The following is a 15,155-nucleotide window of genomic DNA, read 5'->3' as shown; positions in this document are numbered from 1 at the left end:
GGCCGAGCTGAAGCGCTGGGTGGGGGAACCCGGGAAAGGCAGCGCAAACTGGCCGAGGCCGGTGCCCCTCTGGCAGTGGCCGGGTGAATCCTGGTCATCCTGGGGAAGGACAACAAAGGCAGGGGAGGCAGATGCCCCCATGCGGGATGCGCTCTCGTCCGTGCGGGCCCAGAAGGACACACAGGCCGGGTGCACAAGGACGCGGCTGTGTGGCTGGTGCCCGGGAGCTGAGACCCCCACCCCAGCGTGGAGCCCTCGGTGCCCCATCTCTGCGGCTCACCTGCCTTACCTGGATGGCAGGGACCCATATTGTGATAGAAACCCCTGGAACTGTAAGAACAGCGAGCAGGGAGGACGGGAGGCGGGGAGACAGCGGCAGAGAGGGAGACAGACACACAGAGACGAGCCCAGGCATCTCTCCAAGCCTCGGTTTCTTCATCTGTAAGGGGGGGTGCTCATGCCGCCCCGTCCCCCGGGGCCCCTGGGGGAGCCGAACGAACGAGAGGCCGCCCCCCCACCCGGGCCAGCGTCGGGCATGACCTTCCGGCGCGTGGCGGCTCCTCTCTTGCCATAAGCACACCTCGTCTGTGGAAGCAGAGGCGGGGACGCGGCTGTCCCCGGTTATACATTTTAGCACACGTGCCTCGAACGTCAATGCGGGGAAAATGCCTGTATGAGTCTCTGCTGTGTCTGCGGCTTTACCTCTGTTCATCAAAAACAATTTTGGAATCATTTTAATTGCAAAGAAGGCACGGAGGGTCCCCACACACCCCAGCTTCCCCAGCGTTACAGCCCTCCGTCCCCGCGGACCCAGCACGGGCGCAGCGCTCCCGGCCACCTTGTTCCGGTTCCCCTCGCGTTCCAGGCTCCAGGCTGAGACCCCGGGTGCCATTTGAGGAACTGCATTAATCTAAAATTACACAAGTCGTAAGTGGCCGGGAGTCTCTCTTTTTCACCTCCGAGTCTTCATGCACTTTCCTGGGGCTCTGCCGGGTTTATCAGCTCCCCTGCCCGGGGCCCTATGGGGTCCCCGACTCCTAGGTCCTATGTGCGTGTCACTAGCTAGAGAACACGGGGTCGTCAGGCCGGTAGTTTTCTCACAAACACCTCTTCCCATGAAAACCTAACAAAAAGGCCACAGACAAGCAGGGGAGAAAAGAGCCCGAGCTTATTAAATTTCCCATCGGCTCGCTGAGTGATTTAGTCCATGAAGTGGGGGCGGCAGGCGGGGGAGTTTTCTGGCGAGGCCCGAGCCCCCGGAGCGGCCGGGGAGAAACAGGAGAGGCTGCGGGGCGGACAAGGGACGCCTGTTCCACGAGCCGAGTGGGGGGCGAGGGCTGGGGGGGTCGAAGGTGAGGAACCCTTCGGGGTTTCACTGAAGTGGGCAGTTAGCCCCTCTCGGGAACAGTGGGCCCCGGCGCCCCCTTCCCCTCGGAGAGGCTGGACCAGCGCTCCAACCAGCTGGGCCGAGTGGCCGCTGGAAGGTTCGCGGCGGCTCTCGGCCCTGAACAAAGGATGGGGAGCCGAGGGGCACGCAGAGATGAGGCGGGGGGCTGCCTCGCCAGCCAGGCCTGCAGCCTGCACGGTGCGGCTCAGAGGCTGCGTGGCCCGGTCTTCCAGAAGCTAGCCGACCAAAGCATGTCTCGGGGCTGCCGGGCCGGCTCAAGCCATAGAACGTGACTCCTGATCTCGGAGTCATGAGTTCGAGTTCCACGTTGGGGCCGGGGTTTACTTAAAAACATCCACGTATTTATTATACCACGGTTTCTGCGGGTCATTCAGCTGGGTGGGCCGGCTCGTGGTCTCCGGTGTGTGGCAGTGGGGACGCCAGCCCAGGGGGCCTTGTGTAAAGCACCCCCGCCCGCCCGGGCAGGAGGGGCCGCTGCCAGGCCTCCGCACAGCACTGCAGGAGCCAGTGGTTGGCTAGTGGTCTCGGAGACAGCCGGGTGGCAGCCACATGACTTTCGTGGCTGCCCTCTAAAGCCTCAGCCCTTTGCTCGGGTATACTCCCCTGGGTAGGAGCGAGTTGTGGGGGCCAGCTCACGCCCAGAGGGAGGCGAACAGGCTCGACCACAGAGCAGAGCAGCAAGTCACTGGGGACCCGTGTTGAAGTTGCCACGTCCTGTGGCCTGGGGCCAATTCCCTACTTCTCCCATCAAGGCACCGGCGGTCCCAGCGGAAGGGGTAATAAATCAGTGGTTCAGCACAGCGCCTGCCATGTGGAAAATGCTGCTTACGTATCTGTGGCATTTTTCCCAGCCGATTTTCCCTCTCCCGAGGAGCGACATCCCAGCCGCTGCTGTGAGGCCAGAGTGTGGAGTAAGAGGACTGTCCTCTCGGGCAGGACGGAGTTAAAGACTGAAGAGAATGAGCCAGTTTTCTCTCCCTGGCTTGCACTTCTCCCAAAGGGACGCAGGGAAGTCCAGGCTCAGCATCTTGGCGGAAACCATCCTGCAGTTGGTTCCCGTGGGGGCAGCACAATCCGGGAGAAAACAGATCAAGTGGGGATGTGGAGGGGGACGGAGGCATGTGCCATGACGATGTAGATAAGCATGGCAGGCAGCAGGCACAGCAGATGCAAAGGCCCTGGGGCAGGATTTTTTGAGGAGCCGTGAGGAGGCCCTGTGGCTGGGGCAAGGGAGGGAGGAAGGAGGAGGAGCTGAGGACAGACCGAAGAGGGTGGGTGGGATCAGGTCCTGCAGGCATCCTGCCCTCGGGGAAAGCTACGGGCAGGACTGAGCAGAGGTGGGTCATGGCCTGAGTCTGCTTTCAGCTGCCGAGGATGGAGACAGCCAGCTCGGTGAGGAGACGTGGGTGGTGCTCTGTTGAGCACAGGGCAAGCATGGCAGAAGTCGCCCAGCGTTAGATATCCTGGGGGCAGGGCTGACACCACGTCCAGGCAGACTGATGGCCGCTGTGGAACGGGGTCATGGGGACCCCAGGGGTTTCGGTCCGAGTGATCACAGACACGGCTGCGGGAGAAGCAGGCGGAGGGGGGGCCGGGAAAGCTATGGGTACCATCTGATCTGAGCAGCTTGCCAGCCACTGGGTCGTGCTCATAAATCATCACAAATGTGGTAGCTTGAGACCACGCCCACTTCACACCTTCCAGTTTCTGAGGGTCCGGAGTCCGGGGACAGCTTAGCTGCACCCCATGCCCAGGGTCACACGAGGCTGCCATCAGAACACTGGCTGGGCTGTGTTCTCCACTGAGAGCCAGACTGTGGAAGGGCCGACTTCCAAACTCATTCATTGGCAGATGAGGGAGGGTGTGGCTTTGGTGGCCTGGTAGGTGGCGGTCACCCTCAGCTCCCACAGGCCACACAGGCTTGTCCTGCATGGCCACGTACTTCACCAACCAGCGAGGGGATTGCTAGCTCCAGTCCGCTGAGACAGAGTCCTACATCACACAATAGAGTCACAACAGGGACAGCCTGTCACCCCTGCAGCATTCAAACAGGTAGAAGCAAGTCACACACTCGGGGAGATGATACTGCCCAGGGCTGGGAACACCAGGAGGTGAGGGCCCGTGGGGTCACCCAGGAGCTCCCAGTAGCCAGCTGGACCGAGTGTGCAGGTCAGAAGAGTGTGGCCCGGAGCTGGGGCAGGTCAGGGAGGTTATTAAAACCACAAGACCGGATGGCATCACAGAGGGGAGGGCATGACTTGCAGGCAGGCCGTGAAAATGCTCATTAAATCTTTAACTGGTCTATTTAAAATTAAAAAAAAAAAAAGAAAGAAAGAAAAATTAGTCACTGCTACACAAAAATAGAAGACAAAAGGGAGGCCGCCTGGGTGGCTCAGTGGGTTAAAGCCTCTGCCTTCAGTTCAGGTCATGATCCCAGGGTCCTGGGATCGAGCCCCGCATCGGGCTCTCTGCTCAGCGGGGAGCCTGCTTCCTCCTCTCTCTCTCCTTGCCTCTCTGCCTGCTTGTGATTTCTGTCAAATAAATAGATTCTTGAAAAAAAGAAAACAAACGGAGGTGACTAACAATAAGTAAATTCATGCAGGGGAAGAAAGCCAAACCCAGACTGAGGCCAGGCCAGAGGACACTGAGTGATGGTGGGAAGCAATGTTGTGGTATGATATCCTGGAAAGATCGAGTGAATGCAAAGGGTTTTCCAACAAGCAAAATATTTTTTTGCTTTTAACAAAGACAGCCCGTGCCAGGGCTGGGTGTTGGGTAGGGTGGAGATGGTCGGGTGCGTGTTAAGCGGGTCCTCTCTTGCGTGCAACGTCGATATCTAGTTGTTCCCGGACTTTTTTGATGATGTTTATATTTTTAAAATGTTGGGTAAAATACTCATCTCAACTAAAGTTCCAGGTGCCCCTGCTTAAACTTTGCCCCTGAAGCCAGTACCCGATCGCTTCACCCTACACCTTGGGCTGGGTTTTTGCCCTGAAGGCTGTGTACCCACGGCTCATGCCCTCCTTTTGGAAGCAGTCACTGGCAAGGGTTAGAGTGGCATTAAGGACACGTTGGCCCTAAGCCGAGGCTCTCCGTAGCATCCCTGGGAGGCTGGCGGTGGTTGTCCCTGCCTTGTTCCCACTATGGCTCAGCTCACATCTTCTTGCTCTGCCTTCCCTTGGGAAGCCCCGAATGGCTCCAGAGCCTTCCTGGCAGATGAGGATGGCGGGTGGGGTGGGGGTGGGGGGTAGGCTGACCAGATGTCCTGATTTCAGCTTCTAACTACAACAGTCCCAGGTGACCTGAGATGACTGGTCACCCCACACGGGAGTCACTCGCTCAAGTGTCGCCCCATCACCGCTGACCTGGGAGGGCTGTCGGGCTTTGCGCCTCCGACCCGAGCCAGAGGCTGTGCGGGCAGCGGTGTACGTCCTCCGAGCTGGAGGCCGGTCAAGCCCCAGGCTCTAGTGGGAGATGCTGGTGGTCAGAGCTCCCAGCTCAGCTCTGCGTGCTCTGGGCTTCTGTCCTGTGCTCTGGAGACTCTGGCTCTTCCTTCCCTCTATCTCGGAGCACGCTGCAGATCTAACAGCCGGTGTCAGCTCTTCGTGGACCTTCTGCGGACAGTTCCCGTAACTGGGGACAGCGCGTCTCTGGCCTGCTCCTTTCTCTTATTTTATAACTGCACACTCGTTCTCTAGATTGGTCTGCGGTGTTCTCATGTGTCTCTTGAGCACAGGTGGTAACTTATCCTCCTACATTTCTTGCAGAAAAATAAGCTCTGCCTCATCCTGTCCGGGGCTTTCTCTTAGCTCAAGGTCACTGTGAGAGCCAGCGGTCGCCGTCTTGTGTTTGCTCTTATTCTCTCTTAATCAGCGATCTTCCCTCTTTGCACTCGGCTTTTGTCGTCCATTCTCTCCCACCCCCAATCTTTGCAAAACACAAAATAAAACAAATTCTAGAAGACATTTTGTAATCTGAGAGTCAGGGCATGAAGGGTCTTCTGGAACCTTCCGTACCTTCACGCTCGCTCTCCAGTAGACCGCCCCCTTGTCTGAGACAGGCTGTCTCCGTTCCATCTTAGTGAAAAGGGAAAGCTACATCGAAAGGGGCAGACTTTGGTTTTGGCTGACATTTTTTCTAAGTCCTAAATGAACTTTGTATCTCAGTCAGGAGATAACTTCTACTTAGGGATACGGGTGTTTGGGGGAAAGTGGAGTTTTAAAGTGCCTTGGCTTTATGACCGCTCATTAGCCCGTGACCCATCGGCCTTCCGCTGTTGTCTCTCAACATTCCGTGGAGGATGAAGCGATCCGGAGAGGCCGCTTCTGGGGGTCTGCAGCCAGCTTTTTGCAAAGTTAACATAAGCGCACCGACAATTTGTTGCCAAAATTGCCGCTTTTCACCCAAGCAACAAATGCCTTGTCTGTGTCGACTATTTGCAAAGACGCCCCACCACCTGCCATCTCCTCTCTGCGGGGATGGGACTCCTCTGGGGCCCTCCTGGGAGTGGGGTCCTGTGGGATGTGTCATCCTGGGTCTGGCTCCTCTCCCTGAGCCCCGTGTCCTCAGGGTCCCTCCGTGTTGTATCAAGTGTCAGGATTCCTTTGGGAGCAGAATAAACATGGAACGGCTAGAGGTGGGAGAAGGGGGAAGCGAGTGATGAGTTGGGCAGGAGAGTCAGGGCCACGACTCTGAACTTGGTGCTGAGGGAGGGAAGGAGCTACTGAAAGGCAAGGCAGTAGCGCCATCATATTTGTACGGACCAGCGTCTCTTCCCCTGGGCACTGCAGACATCTGGTCCCTCTCTGTGGGGGTCTCCTGGGCAGTGTGTGTGAAGGGGTGGTGAGCAGCACCTCGGACGCCCACCCCTTCAATGCCGAGAGCACCCTCAGCTGGGACAGCCACAAACACCCCCAACATCTGCTCAGCGTGCCCTGGAGGCAGAATCACCTGGTGAGATCCCCTGGTCTAGGCAGATCCCTCGAACTGCATGAAAGAGGAGTCGTCTGGGGCAGGCCTGGAGTTAGCCAGAGCATCGCTGGCCCAGGGAAGCAGGAACGGCTGAGTGGGGCTGCAGGAGAGGAGGAAGAGGAAGTGATGGGAGGTGGGGTGGGGTGCTGTTCTAGAGCGGCTCTGGGAGAGGTGGTCCCAGAGCTCCGGGCAGGGAGGAGTGGGCGGCTTTGCTGGGAGAAGACACATCCCATGTGGGACACGCTGAGGTGCGGGTGGAGAGATCCAGGTGTCTGTTCCCACCTGAAGCTCCAGGAGAGACACGAACTGGAAACTTCCATGTAGGGGTTGCTGGTGGATAAGTGATCACTGGTGCTGTGGACCCCCCTCGGGGCAGCAGCAGAGAAAGGAGCCGTGGAGAATGGGGCGGGAGAGGGTGTGCAGACAGTGGTGACAAGGAGCTTCGGCACGGACTCCGGCACGGGCACGCCAAATGCCTCGACATGCTTTGCTTTGTGGCCACTGCCACGGTCCCGACGAGATCTGCCCAGCAAGGGAGCCAGCGCCTGAGAACACAAAGACCTCCCGGGAGACGTTCTATCACTCCTGCGGCCTCCAGGGAGCTCCTCGTCGGATCTCGGATCTCGGAAGAGGAGCTGAGGAAGGCGTTTCCTCTCGGGACCACCGGCTGGGTGAGGCCGCATGTCCGTGAGTCAGCGAAGGCCGTGCGGGAGGGGCGCCCCGACGTGGGGGCAGCTGGAAACAGCTGGAACTCCAGCCCCCCTGACGCCGTGTTGACTAGCTTCTTGTCTTACTGAGCCGCAGCTGAAGAGGTGGGCGAGGAGCGTGTCCTCGTAGAAGCCACCGAGCAGTTTCGGTCTGTCCATGAGCCCCAGATCTTGATCTTGGAAGGCCGACAACCCCACCCTGCAGCCGTTCAAGCAAAGACCGCCTCCTTCGCCTGGGCAGTCCGGAAGGCCTGGCCTCCGGAAGAGCTGGTCTGTCCTGTCCTCGGAAATTCTTCCCTGCCTGTGCCCCTCACACCCGCCCGGTCCCTGCCTTTCGGGGCGTTGACCTCACCCTCCTTCCGCTGGCGGTCAGGATGGCGCCGAGGGCCGCCACTGGGAAGGACACTTGTTCCCTCGCGTTATTAGCCGAACTGTGTGAAACTGATCACGTCCCGTTGTTTCTGTAGAAAAAGGGCAGCTTCATAGAGCTGGAAGTCAGGGAAGAAAGTTCGACCCCGTGGACCAACTGCTGACTGGAGTGAGGGGGCGGGCACTGTGACTGACAGGCGGGGTTCAGTGTGGCCTGGCACAGATGGGGGTGGGCACGAGAGCCGTGACTGGCAGGTCTGGTGGCCAGGTGGGTGGGCGACAGGAGTGGGGTGAGCCCTCCCCAAAGAAAGGAATCTGGGAAGACAAAGATGATGTTGCCACCCCACATTGAACTGAGAACTCAAGGGATAAAGCTGATCACAGGCCATAACTAGGCCTGAAGAGGTGAACTAGCTTCCCGGGGGGCATAGAACTAGTCTGGCTAGAGCTGCATGTGCGTTAGTCTTCCGATGACCAGCATTCCTTCCAGCTGACTAGAGAGCACGCTGGGGGACGGGCAGGTCCTGACTTCAGGGTTCTTTCCTACCAAGATGCCCAATGTCCGGAATCAACGGCTCTCTCCTGGGTCAGCATTGCCCACAAAAGCCCCTATTAGCTTCCTGCTGCTGCTGTAACAACTCAGATCTACCAGATGTAGGCGGGACTGGTCGCCCCCAGGCCCCAAGGACACCCAGCTCCTGCCTTTTCTTGGCCTGTGGTCCCCCTCCATCCTCTCTGCCAGCAGTGCAGGGTCTGGCCATCTGTGGGACCCCCACCCTCTGCCTCCCTCTTGTGATGACCTCGTGGGGGGGCCGGGCCTCCTGGGAACCCAGGGTCACCCCCACCTCGGGGGCCTTGACAAGGTCCCACCTACAAGGTCCCTTTAATGTGAGGTGACATCCAAGGTCCACGGGACGAGGATATGGACATCTTTGGGCCATTATTCTGCCTGCCACAGGGTCTAAGCAAAATGCCGTTTCTGCGAAGTGCCCAGGGACACAGTTGGATTGTTTGGACCAAACAGTCACTGCCTTTTTGGGGCCTTGCTTGGTTCAAAGGCAGATTTTGTAGCCTGATTTTTATCTGCCCTTCACCATGCCTGCCAGCTGCTGGATGAGGTTTCCTGCCCTTGGAGGAGGCCGCGTGGGGGTCGTGCCGGGGCGCGAATGCGCTGGTGTGCGTCCAGCCCAGGGCTCCTCGGGACTCGGAGGAGCAGCCAGCAGGCGGCTCGGCCCAAGTCCCCCTGTTTCTCAGAGGCGGGCTCCTGGCTCCGCATGTTCTGGATGTTTCTGCATGGAAACAGCTCAAGTATGTCCTGCTGTTCCCCACGGCTCTTGGCTTCCTCCGCACCTCCTCCAGTTTGTGGCACATGTGCGTCCTCTCTCTCTCTCCCTCTCCCGGGTCCTTCTGGGTCTGGCTGCTCTCACTGAGCTCCGTGTCCTCAGGGTCCCCCCGCATCGTGGCAGGGGGCGGGCTGGACTGTGATCCGCGTGGGGACGGACCACGGTGTGTTTATCCTCCACCCACTGATAGACACTTGGGGTGTCTCTGCCTCCTGGCCATTGTGGATGCTGCCGGTGACCTGTGCGAGAGCCTGGCGACCCTGCTCCCAGTTCCCACAGAGTGGGTAATTCTATGTAATCCACATGGTCATTGTATTTCACTGCTTGAGGAGCCACCAAACCCGTTTTCCCCTGCGACTGCCCCCATTTTCTGTTCCTACAAGACTTTTTTATTTTACTTTTTTTAAAAATTTATTTTTCAGAGAGAGAGAAAGAGAGAGTACACACAAGCAGGCAGAGAGGCAGGCAGAGGCAGAGAGAGAAGCAGGCTCCCTGCCCAACAAGGAGCCCGATGCGGGACTCGATCCCAAGACCCTGGGATCATGACCTGAGCTGAAGGCAGCAGCTTAAGCCACTGAGCCACCCAGGTGTCCCCCCACGAGACTTCTGACTCCACATCCTCATCAGCTCTGGTTCAGGACAACAGCCCTCCTGAGGGGCGTACAAGCTCTCCCTCTTCAATTCCTCCTTTGTGAGGAGTGTATGGCCAACGGTGAAGTCAGAGGCTAAGCCTGCCCCCACGTCTGATGCCGTGTGCAAGTGCTGGGGTGTTCTGCACTGAACTGTGTCCCCTCAAACTTCATGCTGAAGTCCGCACCCCCAATATCCCAGAACTGTTGTTTGGAAATACGGCCTTTACAGAGGTGATCAAATTAAAATGAGGTCACGAGGGTGGGTCCTGGCCCTAGACGACGGGTGTCCTTATAAAATGGGACACTTGGACAGACCCACACAGGGAGTACGTCCTGTGAAGACGGAGGCAGGGCTGAGATGACGCTCCTACAGGCCAAGGGTCCCCACGATTGCTGTGACCCGCAAGATCTAGGAGAGAGCGGGGGGCAGGTTCCCCTTCTTGGCCCCGGAAGGAACCAGCCCTGCTGCCACCTTGAATCTCGGATTCTGACCTCCAGAGCCGGGAGACAATCAGTCGCTGCTGTTCGTGCCCGTCAGTTGGTAGAGCCCCATTCCGGCAGCCCCAGGAGACTCGCAGGGAGACCCCCCCACGCGACTCGTGGCTGTGACAACTCCCTAGAACAACCCAGAACTCACTAAAAGCTGTTACAGTTGCAGTCGCAGTTCACAGGGATTAACACGGCCGATTAAGACCAGGGAGAGGAGCACACGGCAGGAGGTGGCTGTCTCAGGCCACGCAGGCGGCTCTGCAGGACACCACTGCCTCAGTAGCTGATGAACAACGCCTATTTATCTCTCATGGCTCTGGAGGCTGGAAGTCCAAGTTCGAGGCACCGGCAGCTTCCATGTCTGGAGAGAGCCTGCTTCCTGGTTAACGGATGGCCGTGTTCTCCCCACGTCCTCACACGGAACGGGGAGCTCTCTGGAGCCACTCTTGAAGGACGCTCTTCCCATTCATGGGGGCTGCACCCTATGACCTTATCCCCTCCCGGAGCCCCCACCTCCTAATACCATCACCTTGGGGAGTAGGGTTTCAGCATACGGATTCTGGGGGCACACAGACATTAGCCCATGGCACCAGGAGAACACCAACATGGCGCTTCCACTGCCCTCCCCCGGGCAGTGAGGGGCTGTTGTTCCTGGGACATGTGGGACGACACGCATGGAGTATCACCAATCCAGATGGCCCCCTAACTTCCAGTTTTGGGGTTCATGGTTTTTACTGGGGTTCCACTGCATAGTCGTGACTGACTCGTTGACTGATTCACTGGTTGCCCACATGGCTGATTTTAGCCTCCAAGAGCTCATCTCCCAGGAACGGAGGCCAAGTCTGGCCTTTCTTTTTGAGCAATCCTAAATTTTGCCTACACATCGTTTTAACAAGCTCTTTGTCCCCTTGAATTCCCCCTTGGCACTCTTCTGGCAAGACTGGCCTTCTCGAGACTTCAAGAAAAATTTTAAAAAGAAAGCTAGCATGGTGGCCCCATGAGTACCCCATGGGCCATGGGGACATAGAAGGGGTCTTGCTTGGGACAGTAAAACCCCAAACGTGGCCTTCTCTTCCAAGGACACCAGGACTCCAGCCGCTGACCTCCATGCGGTGGATGCTGTGTGTGGGCTGAGGCCGGCGATCTGTGTTTTCCAGGTAGGGCCAGTCAGATGCTGGGGACCATAGCGTTTTAGCTGGCACCTGTCCAACACGTGGCTTGATGTAACACTGACGGTGACCGCTAAGGACAGCTTTGGCTGCATCCAGTATTTTGTTATGAAGCATTCCCTATTGTTCAGTTCTAAATAGGTTTATTTAGGGGAATCTGGGTGGCTCATCAGTTAAGTGTCCGACTCTTGATCTCAGCGAAATAGTTGATTTAATTGGCTATGATTTCTTCTTGGAATCATTAATATGCTAGAAGTAATTTTAGATTTTCAATTAAATTTCATTAGTTCCAGCTATCTAATTAAGCTGCACTTTGTGAGACATGTACACTGAGGGTAGAATTTGTGGGTTTCATTGACATTTGCTTTGTGGTTAGGTGCGTGGTTAACTTTCGTAAATATTTCGTGTGTGCCTAAAAATGTAAGTTTATCTCCTAAAATACGGAATATAGATCCATTAAGTCAACCTGTCTAATGCTGAGTTTTGGTACCAGGTACACAAGAGTTTAGATTTTTCTCTCTTCCATTTTGTGCCTTGTGTTTTTTACCAAAAAAAAAAAAAAAAAACAACGCTAAAAACACCTACCTGGCTTAAAACAACAACAGCAAATCTAAGCTCACAAATTCTTTTAAGTTTAGAATATTTGTACTTTCCTCCCCTTCTCCTGCATTTTGTATCTTTCTCGCTCTACTTTCTGGAAGCCATCGATTTCCGTTCTATTACTGAAGATGCTCTTAAAATTCTACCACGCGTGCTCGTGCTTCAAGTCACGAAGGCTGAACTTCATCACTAATCTCGCCTCTTCCCTCCGAGCCTTGGAGTCTTTCAACTGTACCCATCCCTCCGTCTTCTTGCTGGTTCGGCCTTGGGCTCGTGCACTCCAAGTCGTCACGATCGTTATTTTACAGACGGCTCTTCAGGTGTTTCTCCACGCTCGCCGGTCTCTGGGCTCACGGTGATGCTTGTGTCTCTCCTCTTCCTTCCGAATCCGATTTTATTCTTCCTCAGCACACCCTTTAGTAGTGTTTTCAGCGCGGGTCTGTTAGTGCCAAGTTTCTCGGTCTTCCTGCAAATGTCTGCACTTTGGTCTTTTTCCCGGCCAGGTGGGTTTGGATAGATGATCGCGATGGACCCTATTCCCACCAAGCACTTTGAAGACAGTATTCCCTCACCTCTGATTTCTGTTCCGACATCGGCTGGTGCTCTTAACCAGAATTCCTTTGTGGGTGGCCTGTCTTGACTACCTAGTTACTTCTATAATCTTGTCGCTGTTCTTATTCTGTAGATTTACTCTGAGGATTTATCTGTAATGCTTGGCACTGTGCCTTTCAAATCTGAAGATTCAGGTCTTAGGGCAGTTCTGGAAAGTTCCCAGCTACTTTCTAAGACTGACTTCATTTGTGCAGTCTCTCCTTCTCAAACTCCAGGGAGCTCTGCACCCTGCTTACCTCTGTGCACATCTCAGACTGCCCCTCCTCGTGATTACTGTGGTAGGCAGAATTCCAAGAAGTTCCTAAGACCTCTGCCCTGGCACAAATGACCGGTATTAGCCCTTCCTCCCAAGTGAGAAGAACCGCTGAAGATGACGCCATGGTCACTCCCTTGATTAGGCCGCACTAGAGCCCACGTGGTTCCCACTGTGGCCTGACATTCTGTAGAACTCCAGCCCAGCACACTGCAGTGAGTCTCCTCTGCTGGCCTCGACCGAGGGGCTGCCGTGTGGTCAGGGGCCTGTGAGTTCAGACCAGCCCCTGGCCAACAGGCAGCAAGGAAGTGGGGGGCCTCAGCCCCATAACACAGGGACACAAATTCTGGCAACAACAGGGAATTCAGCAGTGGGTCCTTCCCCAGCTGAGCCTCCGGATGAGAATGTGGCCCGAGTAACACGTAACTTGCTGCCTAGTGAGACCGTGAGGACCCAGCTGAGATGTGCCAGGATTCTGCACACAGAAAGTGCTGTAAGCTGCGTTGTCTGTGGTAATGTGTGGTGGCCACAGCTGACGGACTCCCTCTCTCTGCGCTGGCCCCCACTTTCCCTCCTCCTGCTACAGAGCGTTATGCATTCTGTCCTTGCTGTGGGGAAATCTGCTCCTTCCATGGCCACTTACTGAGTTCCTGCTTATCCTTCAGAACTCAGATAACACATCCCTCCCCCAGGAAGCCCTTCCTGACCGCCTCCGCACCCCCCCCACCCCCGGCTAGATCAAAGCTCCTTTTTATAGACTCAAAACCCCATGGACACATCTTGATTTTCAAACCTGAATTGCAGCTGTAATTTTAATTTATCTGGGTCCCTGCCACTGAGGTTTAAGCTCTCTGAGTGCAGCGAATCTCATCTACCTCATTCAGGGCTGGGTACTCAGGACAGAGCATCTAGGCCTGGTCTGTCATAAACATCAGACGGGCGGGAAGCTGAATGAATAGTGCTTCTATATTCGATGCTAAACAGCACCGGGCCCCTTCTGCGGTGTAATGACAGTGATGACAGGACAATTCGGAGAACACAGGCATCCTTAGAAAACCCACGGGCTTGGGGGGGGGGGTGCCGGTAGCAAGGGCAGCTGGGCTGAATGAATATAGTGTGTGTGTGTGTGTCTGGCCGGGGGCGTGTCAATGAGCTCACACACTAAAGTTGAGTTTCCAGCCCTAATCGCAGAGGTGAATCTTGGTGTCTTTGTCCCTAAAACATTTCATCAAGCGATTCTTGGAGATTCCCTGGCTCCTCAGGGGGCCCTGTAGCTCAAGTGTAAGAATAAAGGGGTAAGTGTTACACAGCTCCACTCCCCGCCACCCCCGCGCATCTCCCCTTTCTCATCCGCTCGGGAGGGAGGCGGTGAGGCAGGGACTGGCCATTCCCAGCAGGGACACGCTCCCTTGAGGAGGGGATGCCTCGGCTGGGCCCCCGCACTGGGCTCCAGACTTAACAACGAACACCCAGCACGTAAATCTGAATTCCAAATGAACAGCAAATGCCTGTTTTCTTAGTATGAGGATGGCCCCGATGTTGCACAAGACGCGTGAAGGGCTGTGTTCGGGAGGTTCTCTACAGACACACAGCCAGCAGGCAGGGAGACGCGTTTAAGGAACCGGCTCACAGGCCACGGGGCGGGGAGTCGGAAACCCGCGCTCGGACTGGAGACCCAGGGCGGAGCAGATACTGCAGCGCCAGCCCCGTCCCCTCCTCTGAAGGCCGTCAACGGATGGCATGCGGCCCACCCGCAGCCCCGACGGTCATCTGCTGACTCAACCTCTACTAGTTTGAAAGTTAATCACATCTGGGGACGCCGGGGGGCTCAGTCGGGGAAGCGTCCGCCTTGGCTCCGGTCCTGATCCCCGGGTCCTGGGATCGAGCCCCATCTGGGGTTGGGGGGGGGTCCCTGCCCAGCGGGGCGCCTGCTCCCACCCCCACCCCCACCGCCCCGCTCTGTGCTGTCCCCGCCCCCTCAGCTAAGGAAGACTTTAGTAAGAAAGGGAAAAGGAGGTTAGTCCGATCTAAAAACCGGCGTCAGAGCAACACCTAGAAGAGCGCTGGGCCCGAGCCAGGCGCCGCGGGGAAGTGACCAGGCCGGGGACACACTTACCCCAGAAGGATGCTCTGCTCCTCGGGAACCTGAGCGTCCCCGGGCGCCCCCGAAGCCGCTCTGCGCCCCGCGAGGCCCGCGCAGAGAGGGGGGTGGCGGGAGAGCCGCAGCCTGGATGTGGGTCCGGATAGCGCATCCCTGGAGAGAAGGTGGGCGGCGGGCCGCACTCTGCGCCGCTGACACCCGGACGCCGCGCGCCTTCCCCCGCGAGCGCAGGCGCAGGAGCTGCTCGCGACCCACACGGCCTCGGAGCCCGGGGTGCAGGCTGGTGGCAAGGCCTCCTGGGTCCTCGCGGCGTCTCTCGCGAGACTGCGACCACGGTCTGGCCTAGTGAGACCCCCGGCTTGGGTCTCTCGCGAGACTGCCTCAGGCCCAGCCTAGTGGAGTCCCGGCGAGGTGTCTCGCGGGACCATGATCCAGGGGCGGCCTCCGCGGAGTCTCTCGCGAGACTGCGATCGAGGCCCGGCCTAGTGGGTCCCCATCTAA

The sequence above is a fragment of the Neovison vison genome, chromosome 6, assembly GCF_020171115.1.
Source record: "Neovison vison isolate M4711 chromosome 6, ASM_NN_V1, whole genome shotgun sequence".
Classification (NCBI taxonomy): domain Eukaryota; kingdom Metazoa; phylum Chordata; class Mammalia; order Carnivora; family Mustelidae; genus Neogale; species Neogale vison.
The sequence above is the reverse complement of the archived record's forward strand: the minus strand, read 5'-3'. Positions refer to the sequence as shown.